The sequence below is a fragment of the Heptranchias perlo genome, chromosome 26 (assembly GCF_035084215.1).
Source record: "Heptranchias perlo isolate sHepPer1 chromosome 26, sHepPer1.hap1, whole genome shotgun sequence".
NCBI lineage: Eukaryota > Metazoa > Chordata > Chondrichthyes > Hexanchiformes > Hexanchidae > Heptranchias > Heptranchias perlo.
The window spans coordinates 37814184-37820796 of NC_090350.1; positions in this window are offsets into that span (position 1 = coordinate 37814184).

Consider the following 6613-nt stretch of genomic DNA (forward strand, 5'->3'; position numbering starts at 1 on the left):
ATACTAGCTAAGCCCTGGGATATGTTGCAAGAAGCATCAAGTTACCAGTCACATTACAAGTTTTGATGTAAACAAGTGTAAATTTATTGATTGTGCGGTGAGGAATGTATTGGGCACAGAGTAAGGGCTTGCTGGGAGATAAAAGCTGTAATGGAATTGAAGGGTTTTGACAACATTGTTACAGATAGGATTGAAGCCTGAGACTATTGCAGCACACACAACTGCCTGTTATCAGCTGCCCAGACCCTAAGCTCTGGAATTCGCTCCCTAAACCTCTTCGCCTCTCTACCTCTCTCTCTCCTCCTTTAAGATGCTCCTTAAAACCTACCTCTTTGACCAAGCTTTTGGTCACCTGTCTTAATACCTCCTTATGTGGCTCGGTGTCAAATTTTGTTTGATAATCGCTCCTGTGAAGCGCCTCGGGATGTTTTACTACGTTAAAGGCGCTGTATAAATGCAAGTATAAACAATTTTACAACACCAAGTTATAGTCCAGCAATTTTATTTTAAATTCACAAGCTTTCGGAGATTTCCTCCTTCCTCAGGCAAATGTTTCAAGAGCTCCTTGAAGCCTACGCATTTATACATATAGAACAATATATGGTGTTTACAGACTGCCCCTGCAACTGCCCGTTGCCAAGGCAATCACCGTGTTCAGACAGAGAGGTGTCACCTGCAGAACCCCCGAATACACATTCAACAAAAAAACAAACAGGAAAAAAAACAAGAGAAAAAAAACAGAGAGAGGCAGAAACTTCCGGAAGGCAGAGAGAGCCAGCAAATGACCCATTATATTAAAAACAGATAACATTTGTTCGCTGGTGGGGTAACGTGTAGCGTGACATGAACCCAAGATCCCGGTTGAGGCCGTCCTCATCTTGGGTTCATGTCACGCTACACGTTACCCCACCAGCGAACAAATGTTATCTGTTTTTAATATAATGGGTCATTTGCTGGCTCTCTCTGCCTTCCGGATGTTTCTGCCTCTCTCTGTTTTTTTTCTCTTGTTTTTTTTCCCTGTTTGTTTTTTTGTTGAATGTGTATTCGGGGGTTCTGCAGGTGACACCTCTCTGTCTGAACACGGTGATTGCCTTGGCAACGGGCAGTTGCAGGGGCAGTCTGTAAACACCATGTATTGTTCTATATGTATAAATGCGTAGGCTTCAAGGAGCTCTTGAAACATTTGCCTGAGGAAGGAGGAAATCTCCGAAAGCTTGTGAATTTAAAATAAAATTGCTGGACTATAACTTGGTGTTGTAAAATTGTTTACAATTGTCAACCCCAGTCCATCACCGGCATCTCCACATAAATGCAAGTAGTTGCTGCTATATACGTATGAACAAATGTGATGATTGGTTTATTTATTAACCACGACAGTCGTTCATAGTATCGCTTACAGAAGCACGGAGATTGGGCTTGTTAGTATGACTGCCAACTGCAGCACAGTAAAGTAAACAAGCTGGCACTGACCCACTTAAAGAGGTGGCATTGCCCGGTCCCTCAGGAGACAGTGATGCCCGCAGCAGCAGTAAAAGCACTGCCGCCAGAGTCATATCCCATGATGCTTCCTGACTGCCGGTTGGTGGGTGACTCTGCCTGCCCCTTAGGGTTGCCAATCCTCCAGGATTGCCCTGGAGTCTCCAGGAATTACAGATTAATCTCCTGGACACCGCTGCGAGCAAACCCAGGAGGAAAATCATAGGGGTGTTAAAAAAAATTGTTTTTTTTTCGTATGCTTTGAACACTTTTGTTTATTAGTTATAGAAATATTGGAAATGGGGATAAAAGGCTATTTGACTTTGCAGGGCAGTTGGAGGCAGGAGGTCACGTGATGAAACCTCCAGGAATACGTCCAACCAGAGTTGGCAACCCCACTGCTCATTCAGGCCAGAGTGTGATTTAATATTCACTGGCCTGCACATACCTGCCAGCCATAAACAAAGTGGTGCTCTGGGAGTTCATTGTTTTTCTGTTCCGCTGCAATGGAATCTGCACTGTTGCAGAAACAGGAGGTTTCACAGCACCATAAAACTTCAGCAGCAATGCAAAAGTGCTGCTTGAAGCAGCTCTGCCATATGAATTGGCCGTAGCCTGACACAGGCCTCAAGATACCAGTAAATGGCAGAGTACAGCAGAATACTGTCAAGTAATGGCAGAGACAAACTTCCACTCGAAATCTTCCATCAGTTCCGTTCCTGACTCTCCATGTACTTTTTCCAGTGTTCCTTTTTTGACACGTTTTGTTTTTGAAACATTTCCTTCCATTCTCCCAGAGGTCACTGTCTGCTTCTTGAGGTTGATGCTGCTATCTCCCAGGCAGAACCAGGTGTCCACTAGGTCCCAATGACCCCTTGCTTATCCATGAATCAGGAAACATCCCTCAGTTTCCCTTCTGCAAGCACAATACAATATTAGTTTGTTCGAGTGTAGAATACACCATTCTGGACCTTGCTAGTTGTTTGTTCATACCATGCACTGAACATTTCTACATTATATTTTCAATCTAGATGTCCCTTGGCACTCTGTAAATCCTTTCTTATACAGTAATGGGTCTACTTACTAATATTAATAACCATGCTCTTGCTTCTTTTATGCAATTCCATACTGTGAGCCTCTGAGCTAAATCACAGAAAGTTAAACACCAATGCATATTTTATGGAAGTTCCTTTCTTATAATGAAACAATCATTCTCTGTGTACGTGTTTAGCTAAAACTGCTGAAGAATTTATTTCTTTCTGGTTACTTGAATACTTAATTGGAAGTGTGGACCTCTTTACTTCCCTCAGCCTTCCCCTCCCTCCTACAATCTATAAGCTTGTGGAACCCAAGTTTGGTGTCCCTTAAACAGCACTTCCTGATTTATACTAACTTCCCTTCTACTCGTTACAGCCCTGGTGCGTTCTCGAACAATGAGCCTTGGTCATTCATCTAGATTCCTCAACCAAACAATTCAAAGGGGAGGTAAGATTCATGTAATAAAGATCACCCTCCATGGACCATAAAACAAACCTGATACAATGTAATTTCTTATCCAATTTTCTACTTCCTTGTCTCTGTGTACCACATGGAGTGGTGGAGGCGAATGGCATAGATGCATTAAAAGGGGAAGCTAGATAAGTACATGAGGGAGAAAGGAATAGAAGGATATGCTGATAGGGTTAGATGAAGCAGAGTGAGAGGAGGCTCGTGTGGAATATAAACACCGGCATAGACCAGTTGGGCCGAATGGCCTGTGTCTGTGCTGTAAATTCTATGTTATTCTATGTGTGATGTGTATGTGTGTGTCTTGTAGAGAAGCACGTTGATAAGGAAATTGGACAGAAGTTCCAAGTTTCGGAGCTTGGATCTTTTGCTCTGCTTTTTTGCACTCCCTGCCTAACCAATTGTCAACCCCAGTCCATCACCGGCATCTCCACATCATAACCAACGGTGGTAAGTTTTCACCTTCATGACCTGGGTGGTAATTGCTCGCCTCTTGTACAACCCACCCGATTTTCATCACAGTGATTTCAATGGGATGAAAATCAGACAGGTTCTATAACTGGCAGTCAATCCGCTCCACCAGATTCCCATCCAGGCAGCGAAAGTGAAAATTACCTCCATTCTGTCCAGTTATGTATTTAAGCAAAGCATGTGGATTACTTAAGTAAGAGCTGATAGGATGTAACAATCCCAGATTCTTAAAGCAACATTACCCTCCTTTCATAAGCCGCTCATATTTTCCAGTAGATGAAAAGTGGACAGATAGATCACAGACTTCATGATTGCCAGTATTACCTCACTTATCTGCAATGAAGGATGTGCATTCACTAAGAGATGAGATAGCCAGAATCTCCCCATTTCTTCCATATACAAAGTCCAACCAAGAACTTGACACAGAAAGAAAAGAAAGAACTTGCATTTATATAGCTCCTTTCACGACCTCAGGACGTCCCACAGCGCTTTACAGCCAAAGAAGTACCTTTGACGTGTAGTCACTGGTGTAATGTAGGAAACACGGTTGCCAATTTGTGCACAGCAAGGTCCCACAAACAGCAAAGTGATAATGACCAGATAATCCAACACAGATCTGATAAATTGTGATTCTGTCACAGGAACGTTCATTACTGTCCCAGTATTAATGACCTAATTCTTACGGTCAAGCAACATTCTCTTTGGAAAAATCACATGCACAGTGGATAAATGATTTACACACCTTACTTCAGCAACATGGAAGATCTAGATCATTTATCATCATGCTTCTATTGCCACAGCAGTGTGCAGCTGAATTTGATGTGTACAATGCTTTGTAGTAAACCCAGCACAAGTGACCTGAAATATGTTTACTGGTTTGCCGTTTTTTTGGCAACAAACGGGAGAATTCTGGAGAAAACAATTTCACAGGATCCATAATTCCTCACCCGCTGTGACCTCTAATGAAACTATATCCTTACTTATCACATACAGAGCGATTACAATACATAAAACCCAACCATTTACTCACATCTGATGCTATACATCTTGTATATGTCTGTGTTAGCGGTAAACTGGGTAAGTTATGTGGCCATTATACCAGAGGGGCTGATAATTGAGAGGCAGGCGAGCTGTGTCAATGATGGAGGAGCTGGTATTCCTGTACCTGGCATGTCAGCTGGTGTAGGTCTCAATGACATGCCTCCCATTTCCATTGCTGATAGCTCTCACCAGGATATGTGTACAACATGCAGATATGTACAACTGTCCACTTTTATATAACGTGTACGGTTTTCCTGAAGTCCAGTCATGACTTGGTCTTAAATACCTGACCACACCAGCTAAGCAGTAATTGAAAGAATTCTAGCAGAATGATCTCAATGATATCAGGGATGAGGGACTTCAGTTATGTGGAGAGACTAGAGAAGTTGGGATTGTTCGCCTTAGAGCAGAGAAGGTTAAGGAGAGATTTAATAGAGGTGTTCAAAATTATGAGGGGTTTTGATAGAGTAGATAGGGAGAGACTGTTTCCATTGGCAGGAGGGTCAGCAACCAGAGGACACAGATTTAAGATAATTGGCAAAAGAACTAGGGGGAGATGAGGAGAATTTTTTTTAGGCAGCGAGTTGTTCTGATCTGGAATGCATCTCCTGAAAGGGTGGTGGAAGCAGATTCAATAGTAACTTTCAAAAGGGAATTGGATATATACTTGAAAAGGAAAAATTTGCAGGGTTATGGGTAAAGAGGAGGGGAGTGGGACTAACTGGATAGCTCTTTCAAAGAGCTGGCACAGGCACAATGGGCTGAAAGGTCTCCTTCTGTGCTGTAGGATTCTATGATTCTATGATAATGCTAGTAGCAACTCGATGTGCCATATTGGAATGAGGTTAATCTATTTGGCACCGTTGGATGGGTGTTAATAAGTCTATGACCAATAACCCCCTCATTTTATTTTAACTAATTTCTACATTTTAAATCTTGCGCCTGTCAAAACTCCTGTTCTATTAGGAACGGTGGGCCATTCACAGTAGTTCGATTTACTAGGTGGCACTTAAAAAAAAATGATGATGTAGAGCTTGCTCACTAGTTGTAGCCATATCAATGGCATCAAGTCAAGTAAGACACTGGGAATCAAATGATTTTGTTTCCAGAGGTGAGTTTTCTTGTCCCCTCTTCTTCACCAGAGGAATAGAGAGTTGCTTTGTTTTTTTTTGCGTTTACACATTGTCATACATCACAACACCTTAGTATCATCACATTCTGCTTCAAACTTTCCCCAACATCTTAATACTTGATTCCTGGAACAATTGATTTTCTGATAGGTCTTCCTCTTTCCCATGTTTTTGTGTATCATGTACATGAATAAACCTATTCCACATTGAATGCTCTGTACATTATGTTGCAGCACACAAAAAAGAAAGACTTGCATTTATATAGCGCCTTTCACAACCTCAGAACGTCCCAAACCGCTTTACAATCAATGAAGTACTTTTGAAGTGTAGTCACTGTTGTAATGTCGGAAACGCAGCAGCCAATTTGTGCACAGCAAGGTCCCACAAGCAGCAATGAGATAAATGACTAGATAATCTGTTTTAGTGATGTTAGTTGAGGGATAAATATTGACCAGGACACCAGGGAAAACTCACCTGCTCTTCTTCGAATAGTGCAATGGGGTCTTTTACGTCCACCTGATAGGGCAGACGGGACCGCAGTTTAATGCGTAAGACAGCACCTCCGACAGTGCAGCACTCCCTCAGGACTGCAGTGCTGTGTCAGCCAGGATTATACACTGAAGCAGAACAAAGTCTATGTGCCACGGATAGCCCTTGATGGCTTTTGCTTTCAGCTGCTAATGGATGTACAGTAACAGCATATTGTGTCTATGTAAACTGACGGTTACTATTCCAAGGGGATGTTTAATAGGGAAGATCCCTTTGATAACTGGCTGGAAAGGCCATTTCAGAGAGGAACTAGCTCCTCCGAGCTAAGCTGAGGAAACACCATCCATCTCAATTTCTGTCAATTGGCTCCTCATTTGGAATTACAAGAATCCAGAAATGCTGGTTTATAACAGAGAGCGCAGAAATAATGTAATTAACTGAACTAATCAGGTACACAAGTATTACATTGAACAGACATCCTACTAATTGAATCGTTAGCG